We start from the raw sequence: 16,657 nt of genomic DNA, 5'->3' as shown, positions 1-16,657 counted from the left end.
GGGGGCAGGGGGAGAGAGAAAGAAAGACAGGGAGGCAGGGGGAGAGAGAGAAAGCAAGGCAGAAATAAAGAGGGGGCAGGGGGAGAGAGAAAGAAAGACAGGCAGGCAGGGGGGAGAGAGAAAGAAAGACAAAAAGGGGAGGGGCAGAAAGAAAGAAATATTGGATTTACAGTCAGAAGAAGGAAGTGCAACCAAGACTCATGAAATCACCAGACAAAAAGGTAGGAAAAATGATTTTATTTTCAATTTAGTGATCAAAATGTGCCCGTTTTGAGAATTTATATCTGCTGTCTATATTTTGCACTATGGTCCCCTTTTACTAAACTGCGATAGTGGTTTTTAGTACAGGGATCCTATGAGCGTCGAGAGCAGCGCGGGGCATTCAGCAGCTCCCTGCGCTAAAAACCGCTATCGTAGTTTAGTAAAAGGGAGAGGGTATATTTGTCTATTTTTGTATAGTTGTTACTGAGGTGACATTGCATAGTCATCTGCCTTGACCTCTGAAAAAAAAACCCGAATACAAATGATAATTAACATTTTCTCTGCATAAATTGTGCTTTGTGTTTTTTTAAAATTTTATTATTGGTAGATCATTTTGACTTGGTCATTTTAAAAAAGTAGCTCGCAAGCCAAAAAAGTGTGGGCATCCCTGCTGTACTGTCTTGAAGAAAGATTGGCCTCTGAAAGCTAATTGAAAAATGGATTAGTCCAATAAAATGGTATTTTCTTATTTCTCATTATTTGTTTTATTTCTATTTGTTAATTTGTAAAGTGGTGATTGTTATGTAGCAGTTTTTTTTCAAATTTACATCTACTGTCTTTATATTTTGCACAGTATTAGAGAACTTGTCACTGTTTCTGTGGTGTTGCATTGTATGCAGAGTCTGGTTTCTTGGTTCAATTTAACTTTTGTCTACATATTTCTGTTTTTAGTTTGTGATTATTCCATATTGGGCGAGGGTGTATCTGTCTGTGTGTATGAAAAGGACATGGTTTTCTGTTAGCACCGACTGTGCTGGATCTGGCTTGTTTAGTTTTACAATGCATGTGTTGGTGTTCTAGTGCTCACTGCAGTGTTTAAGATGCTGCCTTTTCCTAGGTGCACCCTTGTGTAACTCATGGATTATTACTAAAAATATATTTTTTATATAGAGGAGGGGGTTGTTAAAAAAATGATCAGCACTGGCTGTCATATTAGGTACGCCACTGGATTTAATGACCCTATTCTAACTTTACTGTTGATGCAGGTGTTATCCCACCCCACCCCCACACACAATAAAGAATTAAATTATAGTTGTATTAACATCAAGCAGCTTTCAAATGACATTAAAAGCAAATAAAAATAAAATATTTTTAATACATTGCTAATTATTACCTGCATCTTTACCTAAATTGTTTTGCCCTAGCTCTCACTTTGCACTACAGCAAAATAAAAAAGTAGCAGATAAAGATCAATCACACAGGTCTCCTTCAAGGCTCAGTAACACCTCTCCATAAATTATGTGGAAGAGGTCTCAAAGTGGGGATAGCATCTATTTCATATCCTCAATGAGACTTCAGGAAGGAACCTAGTGATCAAAACATTATTAGAGGTGCTGTAGAGCCATTTCTTGTATGACTGGATGAGCTATATTTATCTTTTTTTTTTTTTTTTTTTTTTTTAGTTGTTTAAATTCATGCAAAAATAAATGGCTAGATTGAACCTAATGACTTCATTAACGAATTTCCCTTTTTTAAACCTCTTACCATTTGAAGAGGGCAAATATCTAATTATTCCCTTCTAGAATTGGCTACTTCTTAAATTTAGTAAAAATATTCTGGCACAAGTGTCAAATCTTAAAAAAGGAAGTCATATTGAGCATTGGAAAATAATAATTAACTAATAAAAATAGTACACATTTAGGGCTCCTTTTACTAAGCTGTGCACTAGACGCTAACGCCAGCATTGTGCTGGTGTTAGTTTTCCCATGTAGCACGGGGGTTTGTGCATGCTACAAATGCTAGTGCACCTTAGTAAAAGAGGGGGTTAATTTTCCCCATCACCAAATTTCCCCATCCCGCCTCACCCGTCTACTTTTTCATGCCACCCGGCTGGAAAAAATTTCTGGGGAGAACACTGTAGGCGGTTCACATACTATAAAAATTATACAATCAGTGAGTAAAATACAATTAATTAAAAATCAGTAAGTAAAATACAATTGATTAAAAATGGTAGAACATGTGAGCCCACCCAAACCGATAGGTGCCTCCTGCAGCCATAAGTGCTATTGTGGTGATATACAGGAGGATATAGTAGGTTTTTTTTCGGGGGTGGGGGGTATTTCACCCTAAATTATAAGGGGGTTATAGTGAGATATACAGCTAGCACCCTTTTTGTAAAGTTCACAGCAGTGCCCTGTAAGGTGTTCCATTGCTCTATTGGGATGTCTATGTGGCCAATCCATGGCTATGCTGACCCCACCCACATCCAAATGTTCAGGATTAGGGCATTTTCAACTTGGATGTGTTTTCTGATCGAAAATGGAATATAAAGTTAGGTGATGTGTTGGCTTAGACGTCCCAGTGGCCAAGACATCTAAGTAGACAATAAAAAAAAAATATATATATACATATATATATATATATATATATATGTATTTGGACATCCAGCAGTTTTCCATTTAAAAATGGCCATTTTGGTACTTTCAACTTTGGATGCTCATCTGAAAACATCCAAGCCGGACTTGGACTTTTTTTTTTCCAAAAATGGTTATGTTTAATGCTGGATTTTTGTGCATCTTCTGCAAAACATCCATACTCGAATTTGGGCATCATGTCGAAAATTGCCCACCACATGCTTGATAAATTATATTATCCTAGGACAAGCTGGCAGCATAGTCTCACATGTGGGTGACATCATCCACGGAGCCTGGATGAGTTTTTGATGCCTACTAGTAGTTAATTCAAATTAGGTGCCACTAGGTGTGACTCTATAAATGGCACCTAACTTTAAATAACATATGGTAAGTGCCATTTCCTTATGCGCCTACTGATTTAATTGCCATTTATAGAATCAGGCCCTTTTTTCCCACTCATTTTCTAGGTGATTAAGGTTCATATGGTAAATCCTGCACTAACCAATACACAGGAACACCCACTCTTCACCCCCTGACGCCCTGCCTCCCACACATTTTAAAAGTATTTTTTACCACATAGAATGTGCACGGTTAGATTTGGCAGTTATAGTAGGACACTTGAGTGCATCCTGTGCGGTATGCCATTTTAAGCAGTGTCAGGTGCCTGTTACTTTAGGGGAGGACTAAAAGAGTAACTAAACTAAAACTTAGCCTTATATACCGGGTCTTCAACCATGGGAAGCTCGACACGGTTAACAATAAATTAATAAAAGAAAAAAACCAACTAAAATACATGGAAATTAATTTTCAAAGTGTTTAGCAAAGTTTTCAAGGATTTACGAAAAGATTGGAAGGAACTAAGACACCTCAAAATCAAAGGAAGACCATTCCATAATTGGGAGAATTTAAAAGCCAAAGAGAGGCTGAAATTATTGATTCCTTTAATTCCTTTCTTGGAAGGGAGGGAAAGTTTAACTTGTTGAGTACCTCTCGCATATGAAAATCTATAAACGTTCCACAAAAGAGGAACAAGAGGAATAAAAATACCATGTAAAATTTTAAAAAATAATACATATACATTTAAACTGAATTCTGAGATAAACTGGGAGCCAATGAAGGCTCAAAAGCAAGGGAGTCACATGATCAAATTTGCTTTTTCCATAAATCAACTTCGCAGCGGTATTCTGAATCAATTGTAGTCTTTAAAGACAGATTTTGTAATGCCAAGATAAATAGCATTATAATAATCTAGCCGAGAAAGTACAATTGATTGGACCAGAACAGAAAAGTGACATTGATGATAAAGAGATCTAACCTTCCTCAGCATTTGTAAGTTAAAAAAAAAAATTCTTAACTAGAGAGTTTATCTGATCCTTAAAGGTCAGAAGAAGGATAATGAGGCTCATGTACAGGGAAATGAAGCAGCTTTTCCATGTGTCATTAGCAACCATTTTTGCCTTATTTGTTTGTATTCAGCCTCCTCTGCAGCTTCTACTCTGACTTTGAATAGTGCCTTTTTATTTTTTTCTTATTTTTCAGCCTGCCCAGATACCTCAGTCACTCTTGGTTACTTTCCAAGAATATAATGGGAACATTGACTATCCCCACCCCACCTCCACAGTCTGAATGGAATCCCATCCAGTGGGGTGCCTGTAGAGAATTCAAAAAGCCCTACAGCAGCAGTATAAGCTAAACTTTACAGTGGCATCACTAGTTGCTGAAGAACAAGGAACATTGCACATTTGACATTTGCAGCCTTAACAGATTCTAGAAAGTAGGAGTGTCCCCTTTATCCAATACTCTAATCGGAGAAGGAGATTAGTTCTGGATGGAACTGCTCAGGAGTATAAAGCTGTGCAGAATTTAATTCTCTGTCTCTGGCTGTTTGCCTCGTACCTGCTGACCCTACATGTGAAGGTAGAGCATCCAGACTATAAGCCCTAGACAATTAAGGGCTATATTCACTAAGCAAACCGATCATGTAAGGGTTTGTGAGCCCTTAGCGACCTGATTTCTCTCTGGCTCGATTCACTAACCTCTCCTGCGATCCGCTTCCAATCTGTGCATGCAAATGAGGGGAACTGCATGCAAAGTGGGTAGGGACGCGATTCACTAAACAAATTTCCCGATCTGACTGGCCAATCAACCCAGTTGAAAATGTCTTTTTGACTCTCTGCCCTGCTCTCTCCCGCTTCCCATCGTTCCTAGAACAGGCAACCTGCCCTTAGCGAGTCCTTCTTAACCATTAATTGGAGAAGGAAGCGCAGCTAAATTAAGTGTTGCCTTCCCCAACGCTTTCTCTTTCCCCAATGTTTATCCTGCAACTGGAAACAGATATTGCTCCAGATAGCTCCCTCTATACAGCGGGTTACAGGTAACCCCCACTGCACTCTAGAAACCAGTTCCACTTTCAGTAAAATTCGGGTGGAATTTAGTTAATAAAATCTCTTTTTCCAAGAGCCAGTGTACCAACAACTGCACACAGACATCAGAAAAATCAACAAAACAGAGAGAGAAAAAAAGACAAACAAAAGAATAATTCTGTATGTGGCTTGCCTTGATCCCCCTAGATCACAACAGAGAAACTCCAAATTTCTCTCGCCACCCAGACTGATCTCTGCCGCCTTCTCTGCAGTGTGAGCCCTCGGGTTTAAAGCGGGGCTGCACACCACAGTGCAGCCCAGCTTTAAACTTGCAGGCTTGCACTGCAGGGAAGGCGGCAGAGAGCAGGAGAGTCTGGGCGGCAAGATTGGCTGGAAGGGGAGAGCAGGAGAGCCAGCCCGCGCGAAGGAAAAAGTTAAATAAATTAAAAAAAAAATTTGCACAACAGCTATTCTTGTCAGCAGATGGGGGCGTATTTTAGCTTGAAGAATTTGTCAGACCTGCCGGATTGGGCAGGTTAGTGAATCCAGCCCTAAGTCCCTACATTTAAAGAAAATAGATTCCCTAGTCAGGACAGTTGGTGAATAGAAGTCTAGGAGCAGATACAGTAATAGTAATTGCTTGAATTTGGTGCTGTGGGAATGGATAGCATATTGCAGCACCTATACTTTTCTTAAAGCTTAAGAGTAGAACAGCCACAGAATTTATTGTGTTTTCCATTTCCAACTAGGATCTTCCAAACCTACACCTAAGGTCTCAGAACCACATCCAAAGGCTGAAGGAACCACTCGCAGCAACCAGCTTTCAGGGACTAACACATTCATCTAGGACCAGCTTGTCATCAACTTTGTTTTAGAGCCTCAGAAGACCTGAGTCACTCAGCATTGCTAACCTCAAAGACCGTAAGTGAAGTTTATCTTTAATACTAAGAACATAAGAATAGCCTTATTGGGTCAGACCAACAATCCATCAAGCCCAGTAGCCCATTCTCACGGTGGCCAATCTAGATCACTAGTACCTGGCCAAAACCCAAAGAGTAGCAACATTCCATGCTACCGATCCAGGGCAAGCAGTGGCTTGCCCCATGTCTTTCTGAATAACAGACTATGGACTTTTCCTCCAGGAAATTGTCCAAAACCTTAAAATCAGCTATGCTCTCTGCTCTTACCACAACCTCTGGCAATGTATTTCAGAGCTAAACTATTCTCTGAGTGAAAAAATATTTCCTCCAATTGTTTTAAAAGTATTTCCCTGTAACTTCATCGAGTGTTCCCTAGTCTTTGTAATTTTTGACAGAGTGGAAAATCGATCCACTTGTACCCGTTGTACTCCACTGAGGTGGAATGAGACGTATATAGATGGATCAAAAATTGGTTGGCGAGTAGGAAGCAAAGGGTAGGAGTGAAAGGCCACTACTCTGATTGGAGGAGGGTCACGAGTGGTGTTCCACAGGGGTCGGTACTCGGACCGCTGCTGTTCAGTGTAGTCATAAACGATCTAGAAACAGGGACGAAGTGCAAAGAAATAAAATTTGCAGATTACTATTTAGTGGAGTTGGGACTAAAGAGGACTGTGAGGATTTACAAAGGGACCTGAACAAACTAGAAGAGTGGGCGAAGAGATAGCAGATGAAGTTTAATGTAGAGAAATGTAAAGTCTTGCATGTAGGAAACAGAAACCCAAAGTACAGCTATTCGATGGGAGGGCTGGTAATGGGTGAAAGTACCCTAGAAAAGGACTTGGGGTAATAGTGGACAAGACAATGAAGCTGTCGGCACAGTGCGCAGCGGCCTCTAAGAAGGCAAATAGAATGCTAGGTATTATCAAGAAAGGTATTACAACCAGAACGAAAGAAGTTATCCTGCCATTGTATCGGGCGATGGTGCGCCGCATCTGGAGTACTACGTCCAATATTGGTCGCTGTACCTTAAGAAGGATATGGCAATACTCGAGAGGGTTCAGAAAAGAGCAACGCGATTGAGAAAAGGCATGGAAAACCTTTCATATGCTGAAAGATTAGAGAAACTGGGGCTCTTTTCCCTGGAAAAGCGGAGGCTTAGAGGTGACATGATAAAGACTTACAAGATCATGAAAGGCATAGAGAAAGTGGAGAGGGACAGATTCTTCAAATGTTCGAAAACTACAAGAACAAGAGGGCATTCGGAAAAATTAAGAGGAGACAGATTTCGAACCAATGCTAGGAAGTTCTTCTTCACCCAAAGGGTGGTGGACACCTGGAATGAGCTTCCATAAGGTGTGATAGAGCAGAGTACGGTATTGGGGTTCAAGAAAGGATTGGATGATTTCCTGAAGGAAAAGAAGGATAGAAGGGTATAGATAGAGGATTACTATACAGGTCCTAGACCTGATGGGCCGCCGCGTGAGTGGACTGCTGGGCATGATGGACCTCTAGTCTGACCCAGCAGAGGCATTGCTTATATTCTTATTTTGTAGACTTTAATCATATCTCCCCTCAGCCATCTCTTTTCAAGCTGAAGAGCCCTAACCTTTTTAGTCTTTCCTTATACGAGAGAAGTTCCATCCCCTTTATCATCTTGGTCACTCTTCTTTGAACCTTTTCTACGGCCTGATACTAATTGATGTACTGTTTCAAGGGGGTTATACAGAGGTTATTCAAATAGTCTTACATCAAGAAGGAGAATAGTTAAAAGAAGATAAAAGATTTGTAAACAATGTTCCCTATTGCCTCTGCCAAAGTGACTGCCACTACTGTTATTATGTCTTATTTACTGTCTTGACTGTATAAACAAATTGGTTCAGAACACATCTTCTATAATGGTCTGGCTTATTGGCTGAGTTAGAAGAGCAGTCTATGTAGTAATTGCCTATAACCTCTTGGCATAATATGCCAGTCCCGGCCCTGGTCCCAACAAATAAAATATAGAGGGTCAATATTCAAAACTGGTTAACAGCATAAGTAGGATCACATAAAAGTCAGTCCTATCTTTATGTGGCAACACATAGCTGATTAAGTGCTGAATATCACACTTAACTGGCTATGTGTTTCCAGCTCTAGAAGCACATAAATTAAATGCTGGGCCCAAGACATAGCCCAACATTGAATTTAAGGGTTTAATGCTAGTGATCACCACCAGCTGATAATTGGACCCCTGTTTTGTTGTTGTTGTTTTTTTTTTTTTTTTTTTGCTAGAGTTGCTCTGATCCAAAGCACGTATTAGGCAACTGCTTAGGTGAAACATAAAACCCCGGCTACAAATGGTTCTTCCAATTTGGTCCAAGTTATAGTAGCAGCTCCCCAGAAGCTAGCACGGTGGGACTGGAAAGTTCTGGCTAGTATTTTGCTTTATTTTTAGAACTGACTACTTAAACATTTAAAAACTAAAGCTGGCACAGATATAGTAAAAACAAATTCACATAGGTATTCAGAAGTGCCCCAGTTGAATGCTATGACTTTTATGCTGCAATAAAAACTGCTCATGTGGGTATAAATGCAAACAGTTCTTGAATTTCACTGCACAGACAGTGGTTACATCTAGCCTGAGACACAGATATTTGGCTGTAGACCAGGGTCTTGTTGTTCAAAACTGGACAGATGATACTTAAAACAGTAATGTTTTCATTTCCAACAGGAGGAAAGTCTATTAAAGTAAGAGTGAAAACCCTTAGGGTATTATTTTCCAAAAACAGTTCATTTTCAAAAAAGAAATGTGATCCCTTCTATCGGAAACTAAAACCCAGCATAGTGGCCAGCTGACCCCTGAGCTCCTTTTCTCTTTATCACACAGCTAACTACCATTTGAGTGCTACTTCAAAAATGTAGATTTGGTAATCTTAATTATAATACTAAGTGGAGACATTATTATTTTTTTTTTAAATTATTTTTAAAGGGAAATAAGAGAACAGCAAAAACATTCCACAGAAACAGCAAAAAGCAGACATGACCAGGGGTATAATGATGTCACCTTTTCCTCTATTGTTGACATTATTTTCTGAAACAAAAAAAAACCCATCCTATTAGCTGCTGTAGATACTTAAGACTCACACAAATCAGTATTTGCCTATATATATGGGGAGGGGGGCGCTCAGAAACTTCAAAATTTCAACTGAAATATTATAATAGCTGAATTGTGTATCCTCAGTGAGAGGTTGTAAGTAGAGAATGACACGGTGACAAAATTCATCACCGTTCCCGTCCCCGTGGATAACCGCGGGAAATAATCCCCATGTCATTTTCTAGTGTCTATTTCAACCTCAGTCCTTCTATACCAGCATTCTTCAAAGCAAAGCTTGTGGGTCAGTGGTTGTGGCCATTCATACTCTGATTCTTCCCTCTCTCTTTAAAGAATGACATGAAGATGGTTTCTCGCACTTGGAGTACTGTGTCCAGTACTGGTCGCCGTACCTCAAGAAGGACATGGCGGTACTTGAGAGAGTCCAGAGAAGAGCAACTAAGCTAATAAAGGGTATGGAGGACCTCTCGTATACTGACAGACTGAAGAAGCTGGGGCTTTTCTCCCTGGAAAAGCAGAGACTTAGAGGGGACATGATAGACACCTTCAAGATCATGAAGGGCATAGAAAGAGTAGAAAGGGAAAGATTTTTTAAATTATGGGGAACCACAAGTACTAGGGGGCACTCAGAGAAATTGAAAGAGGGAAGGTTTAGAACAAACGCCAGGAAGTTCTTTTTCACCCAGAGGGTGGTGGATACATGGAACGCGCTACCGGAGGATGTGATAAGCAGGAGCACGCTACAGGGCTTCAAAGAAGGATTGGATAGGTATCTGGAGGTCAAAGGGATTGAGGGGTACAGATAGGAGTAGAGGTAGGTTATAGGGATAGGATTAGAGGACTAGAGACAGTTACATAATTAGTCAGGCACACTGTTCAGGCAATTAGGCCTGAAGGGCCGCCGCGGGTGCGGACCGCTGGGCAAGATGGACCTCTGGTCTGCCTCAGCGGAGGCAACTTCTTATGTTCTTAGTGTCTTCTCCCCATTCTCTCTTCCCCATTTCCTTTCAGCGTCCTTCTCCCCCCATCTTCCCCATGTCCTGTCAGCATCCTTCTCCCCCCTCTGTCTTCCCCATGTGCTTTCAGTGTCGTACTCCCCCTCTGTCTTCCCCATGTCCTTTCAGCGTCCTTCTCCCCCCGTCTTCCCCATGTCCTTTCAGTGTCCTTCTCCCCCTCCGTCTTCCCCATGTCCTTTCAGCGTCCTCCTCCCCCCTCCCGTCTTCCCCATGTCCTTTCAGCGTCCTTGTCCACCCCTTTGTCTTCCCCATGTGCTTTCAGCGTCCTTCTCCCCCTTCTATCTTCCCCATGTCCTGTCAGCGTCCTTCTCCCCCCCATCTTCCCCATGTCCTGTCAGCGTCCTTCTCCCCCCATCTTCCCCATGTCCTTTCAGCGTCCTTCTCCACCCCTTTGTCTTCCCCAGTGCTTTCAGCGTCCTTCTCCCCCCTCAGTTTTACCTTAAGCATGTTTAACTCTCCACTCCACCTTTCCTCCCTTTCTCCCTCCTTGCCCTTTACCTTTGTGGCGCTTCCCCACCCGACTGACAACAGAAAAGGCCCGGTCCGAGAAACCTCCCTGCCCTGTAGCCGCGAATCTAAATTACCTTCTTACAGCAGCTGGAGTTTTGAAGGTGCTGTAAGAAAGTAATTTAGATTTGCGACTACAGGGCAGGGAGGTTTGTCGGACCGGACCTGTTATCGGTCGGTCGGTCAGAGGAAGTGCCACAAAGGTAAGGGGACCTGGCCGGCTGTGCACCCCTCTCTATGGTTGCACCCGGGGCGGACCTCCCTCCCCGCCCCCCCTTGATATGCCACTGCCGATCGCAGCACACATCCGATCGGAACAGAAGTCTTCCCGATGTCAACGCTGACGTCGGAGGGAGGAAGGGCTTTGCTTAAGCCCTCCCTCCGACGTCAGCGCTGATATCGTGGAAGACTTCCGTTCCGATCGGCTGTGTGCTGCGGCAGAGCAGGTAGGGAGAAGACGAGCCTCGCATCCAACCCCGCGACCCTAGGGGGCGTCCCCACAGGATCCCTGCGACCCTAGGGGGCGTCCCCACGGGTTCCCGTGACCCGAAGGGGGAACCTGTGGGATCCCCGCAAATCCCGCGGGATTCCCGTCGTCCCCGTTCCCGTGCAGCTCTCTAATTGGAGTATAACGACAAGCGAACATCAGTCTTGTAGTACTTGCTCCATGTACAGAAATTCTTTACACTTATCTACATGGAGACATCCGCATACCTGATGCATGTATACTTTGAAACACTCTACGACAGGGGTGTCAAAGTCCCTCCTCGAGAGCCACAATCCAGTCGGGTTTTCAGGATTTCCCCAATGAATATGCATGAGATCTATTTGCATGCACTGCTTTTATTGTATGCTAATAGATCTCATGCATATTCATTGGGGAAATCCTGAAAACCTGACTGGATTACGGCCCTCAAGGAGGGACTTTGACACCCCTGCTCTATGACATGCCTATCTCAATAGGTAATTTATGTGATCATATGTCTTTGTAAGCTGCTTTATGTAGGCCGTACCATGCGTCAGATTAAGATTTGATTGCAAGAACATAAAAGCAGGATACAGACAGCCAGTGTTTCAACTCTTTTAGTGAACGGTTTTTCTGAACAAACACTTGCATGTTAATAATCTTCAGTGGTTTGTCATGGAACAGATTCCAACCACCTTTAGAGGAGACAAGATGTCTCAGATCCAACTTCGGGAGCAATTTTGGATATTTGAATTAAACGCTGTTTACCCTAAAGGATTGAACAAAATCATTGATTGGATCACTATAATCTAGGGAAGTTCTCAGTTTCCTAATTATTGTTCCAGCTAAGGTTTTCCTGTTTCGGGGCAGGAGTTCTACATAAACCTCTGTTTATTAGATGTCTTGAATTGCACAAATTATACTTTTTTAATTTATGCACTGTTGACACTCAGCATGTGTTCCCATGATGGTGTGTAGCTAAATTGTCAGCTTTGCTCACCCTGGAAAAACCTGGAAAGGTTAAGCGTAACAGCTGTGATTCTTTTGAACACTCGGCTTCTTAGTGCTTACAACCTCACACTGAGGATACATTTCCTCCTCCCCATATATATATATATATATATATATATATATAGGCAAATGCTTCTTTGTGTGATGATTTTTTCTGAAACAAGGACTGCTTGAAGAGCTACCAGAGATTTTTATCCCACATCGTTATGAGAATAGGATTTATACTTCTACTTATGACAGAAAGAAGTCCTAAATGAAATAATTTCCTAAAATGATACGGAAAGAAGTCCTAAAAATATACTGAAATCAATTCATATAACTTTCTGACTTTAAAATGTATATAGTGGAATAGCTGTGAAGGAGGCTCCACATACAAAAAAACAAAAATAAATTGTGATGCGAGAGAGAGATCAGATTTATAAAAACCAAGGGCCTCTTCTACTAAACTGCGCTAGCGGTTTTAGCTTGGTGAGCCGCGCTGAATGACCCGCGCTGCTCCCGACGCTCATAAGAACCCTATGAGCATCGGGAACAGCGTGGGCCATTCAGCGCGGCTCCCTGCGCTAAAACCACTAGCGTGGTTTAGTAGAAGAGAGGGCAAGTAAGGGCAAAGTGAATATGAGTAGATGGTGACCTATAATTCCAAAGAAAGCAAATAGTGTGAAAGGATAAGTACTGTATCGGTGTTACGTTGGCCACCCTCCAGTCTTCTGGTACCATGCTGGATTTTAAAGATAAATTACAAATTATTAACAATAGCTCTGTAAGTTCACTTTTCAATTCTATCAGCATTCCGGGATGTATACCATCAGGTCCAGGTGGATTGCCACTGTTCAATTTGTCAAATTGACCTATTACATCTTCCAGTATTACAGAAATTTGTTTCAGTTTCTCTGGCTCATCAGTATTGAATATCATTTCTGGCACCAGTGTCTCTCCCACATCTTCCTCAGTGAAGACTCGAGCAAAAAAATAATTTAATTTCTCTGCTATGGCCTTGTCTTCTCTGAGCACCTCTTTTACCCTAGGTCATCTAGCGGTCCAACTGATTCTTTTCCCAGCTTCTTCCTTCTAATTTACCTAAAAACATTTTTGTTATGTGATTTGCTTCCAGTGCAATCTTCTTTTTTCCCTTTGCTTTTCTTATCAGTATCTTGCATTTGACTTGTTATTCTTTGTGCTATTTACAATTATTTTCAGTCAGGTCCTTCTTCCACTTTCTGAAGGATTCTCTTTTACCTCCAATAGCTTCCTTCACATCACTTGCTAACCACGTTGGCTACCTTCCTTCTTTTTTTAATTCATGGAATATATCTGGTTTGGGCTTTCAGCATGGTATTTTTGAATGATATCTAGGCCTGATGTTAGCTGATCACGACAGGGGTATTCTTCCCTGATCAGCTGACCCATCAGTGGCGTAGTAAGGGTGAGCAGCGCCCCTCCCACGGCCTCTTCCCCACCCTCTTGCCATGCTTGTGCACCCCCTTCCCTTTCCCTGTTCCTTTTTAACTTCTCTAGTGTGAGTAGCATGCTCACATTGGTGTCAGCTCGCCTTTTGATGTCACTTCTAGATGCGGGCCCTGAAAGTGATGTCGGAGAGAGCAACCTCGCTCTAGGGAAGTAAAAACGGTACGGGGGAAGGCAAGGGGCACGCACAGCAAGGAGAGCAGGAGCGGGGCAGAGAGGAGGATGGGTGCTGTGCCCTTAGAAAGACGGTGCCTGAGGTGGACCGCACCCCCATCCCTATCACAATCAGCTGAGCAGCTTCAGCAGGGGAACCCATGAAGTTCTCTGGCAGGAAGGATGCCCACTCCTTCCTGCCTGAACCCCAAAAACCTCCCTCCCCCCACGAAGTCCCCAGGCAGGAAGGATGCCCACTCACTGCGGACATTCCCCATAATTTCCAACCCCCCAACTGGCAACACCCCCCCCCCTCCAGACCCACCGACCCTCCACCAAAACCTCTAGACCCCTGAGCATGCCCATTGTATCCCAAGATGCACTGGGAAGGAGGCCTAAGTCCCTCATTAGCCCAGGTGACTAAGGCCTCTCCTATGGGAGGGGCCTTAGGAATCTGAGCCAATCAGAGCATTAGGCCCATCCCCAGTGCATCCCAGGATGCATTTGGAAGGGTAAGGAACAACATTTTGAAGAGGTGGGCCTGCTGGCCGGAGGGAGTAAACATCCCTCCAGCTGCACTTTCACCTACAGAGATACGGGGGTGGGGGGTTTTGGGTGTGAGCTCAGGGGTGTAGAGGGTTAGGGGAGTGTTGGGGGGGTCTGGAGGGGGGTGTCGCCGGTTGGGGGGATTGGAAGTTCTGGGGGTTTTGGCAGGAGAGAGTGGCCATCCCTCCTGCTGGGGGACTTCATGTGGGGGGGGGGAGGTTGTTCAGGGTTTCTGGCAGGAGGGAGTGGGCATCCCTCTTGCCAGGACTCTTTGCCGGGAGTCCCCTGCCGCAGTCGCTCAGCTGATCATGGCAGGGGTATTTTCCCCAATCAGCTGAGCCAACAGGACTCTGCTGGCTCAGCTGATCGTGGATCCTATTTAAAGAATGACACGGTGACAAAATTCATCACCGTTCCCGTCCCCGTGGATAACCGCGGGAAACCATCTTCATGTCATTCTTTAAGGAGAGAGGGAAGAATCAGAGTATGAATGGCCACAACCACTGACCCGCAAGCTTTGCTTTGAAGAATGCTGGTGTAGAAGGACCGAGGTTGAAATAGACACTAGAAAATGACATTGGATTATTTCCCGCGGTTATCCGCGGGGACGGGAACGGTAATGAATTTTGTCACCATGTCAATCTCGATCAGTTCAGCTGGCTGCATCTAGTTTTGCTTTTTGAAATGTAGGTCAGCATTTTGCTGGCCTACATTTCAGGTGTCGCAACCCTAGGAAGATGCCTCTCAAGCTCACATAAGTCCACTTCCGGACGAAACCCCGCTCACACCCAGCCTTGGGCGAGCTTAAGTGTCCCTAGGCATCTCCCTGCAACCGCGACAAATGCCTACAGATTAGGTGGCCTGTCTCTGGGTTGTTTTTTTTTAAAATAAATGTGCATCCCAGTTGGCTGCCAGATAGCAGTAGGATGCCTACCACTGCCTACAATAGGGACACTCATTTATAGAATCAGCCCTACAGTGTACATAAAACAATCAGTAATAGAAGTACTGTTCCCATTTTTTTATAGAGTGGTGCTCATACAGGGGGGAGCAGTATTCTTTATAAGCTGTACTAAACATACATTATGTGAATTTTATTCAAAGTAGCTATAAACTATATGCAAATAAATGGGGAAAGCATGCATAGTATGGCATTCTTTCCAACTTTCCTGTGAATGTTTATGTATATATACTAGTCTTTAAGCCCGTTACATTAACGGGTGCTAGAATAGATGTGTCTGTCTGTCTGTCTTTCTTTCTCTCTCTCTCTCGCTCTCCTTTTCCTCGTCTGTCTATCTTTCTGTCTCTCTCTCTTCTTGGCTGCTGTATTTCTTTCTTTCTGTACTCAGGCCCAACAATTGTCCCTTTCTATTCCCTCCCTCCTTCCTTCCTATGTCCTTACTGCCCCCAGTGCCTCCTTCCAACGTCCTTAGTGCCCCTTCCCATGTCCTTAGTGCCCTCAGTGCCTCCTTCTCATGTCCTTAGTGTCCCAGTGCCTCCTTCCCATGTCCTTAGTGCCCCCAGTGCCTCCTTCCCATGTACTTAGTGCCCCCAGTGCTCCTTCCTGTTTCCCCCCTCACTGCCTTCCAGCCTTTGTCCCACCCCCCTCCCCCGAAGCTAGCCAGCCTACCTCCCTCCTTCTCTGCCGCGCTAAAGCCAGCCTGCCTGCATAACTCCTTCCCTCCAGCGCCAAAAGCCGATGCCTGTCATGTTTCTGCTATTAGCAGGGAGACATGGAGAAGAAAATTAAAACCTCAGAGACAGGAATGAAAACTGCGGGGATGGGGATGAAAAATGCACTTCTCTATGGGGACGGGGAGGAGACAGAGATGAAAATGCAGGAATGGTGAGGGGATGGGGATGAATTTTTGTCCCCACGTCACTCTCTAACCTAGAGTTTTTGCCCCTATGGTACCTCACATTGTGTGCCTGGTGTTCAGCTCCCCTGCAATCCAAGTGTACCACAAGTCTGCAGCAGAATTTGCAAACCTTTAACACCCAATCTTGAAAGATTCAGAGCTGCCAAGTTACCCAATTCCGGGAAGAAGATTTTAGACCAGTCCTGGATTTTTGCCAACCTTGTCTCCATCCATTATGCACTGATCTCAGTGAGTAGAATCAGGGACTATAAATCCCACACTGTTTTGGGATATGAATTTAAAACCAGGACTGACCAAAAATTCTCCCTGTGGGAACTGGGTAACTTAGCAGCTCTGAAAATTTGCATTGAGTAATCTGGGCCTATTGCTGCAAGTAACAAGCACAAGCAGTTGCCTTGAAAACTAATTGCAGAAGCAAGAAACTGAAAAGGGAACTCAGTAGAATTTTTTGTACAGATATACACATTATAAAGGGTTAATGGCAGGTTTACAGCAGTGACGTCTGAACTGGAATAGGAGGAAGTATTTACTGTGCATCTGATCTGAATGCTGTGAGACTGAGAAGTTGGTTAGTGCTTTGGAGCAGTAAGTAATTACAGGTATGGCTGACAGCAAGGTTTTA

The 16,657-nt window shown here is 43.4% G+C and overlaps 1 protein-coding gene across 5 annotated transcripts in view; it reads left to right on the top strand.

Annotated features, from left to right (window-relative positions):
- Window positions 1-16,657, top strand: part of LCTL (lactase like) — a 256,156-nt gene that overhangs the window by 43,448 nt on the left and 196,051 nt on the right. For 3 of the 5 annotated variants that reach the window (XM_033948511.1, XM_033948503.1, XM_033948493.1), the window contains one exon: window positions 5,728-5,899. The exons of the other annotated variants lie outside the window; for them this stretch is intronic. The gene's annotated coding sequence lies outside the window, so the exon portion shown is untranslated. The remainder of the gene's footprint in view (window positions 1-5,727; window positions 5,900-16,657) is intronic. 5 annotated transcript variants of the gene reach the window in all.

This window comes from Geotrypetes seraphini, chromosome 1, assembly GCF_902459505.1.
Source record: "Geotrypetes seraphini chromosome 1, aGeoSer1.1, whole genome shotgun sequence".
Lineage (NCBI taxonomy): Eukaryota > Metazoa > Chordata > Amphibia > Gymnophiona > Dermophiidae > Geotrypetes > Geotrypetes seraphini.
This window is presented reverse-complemented; position numbering and strand designations above follow the sequence as displayed.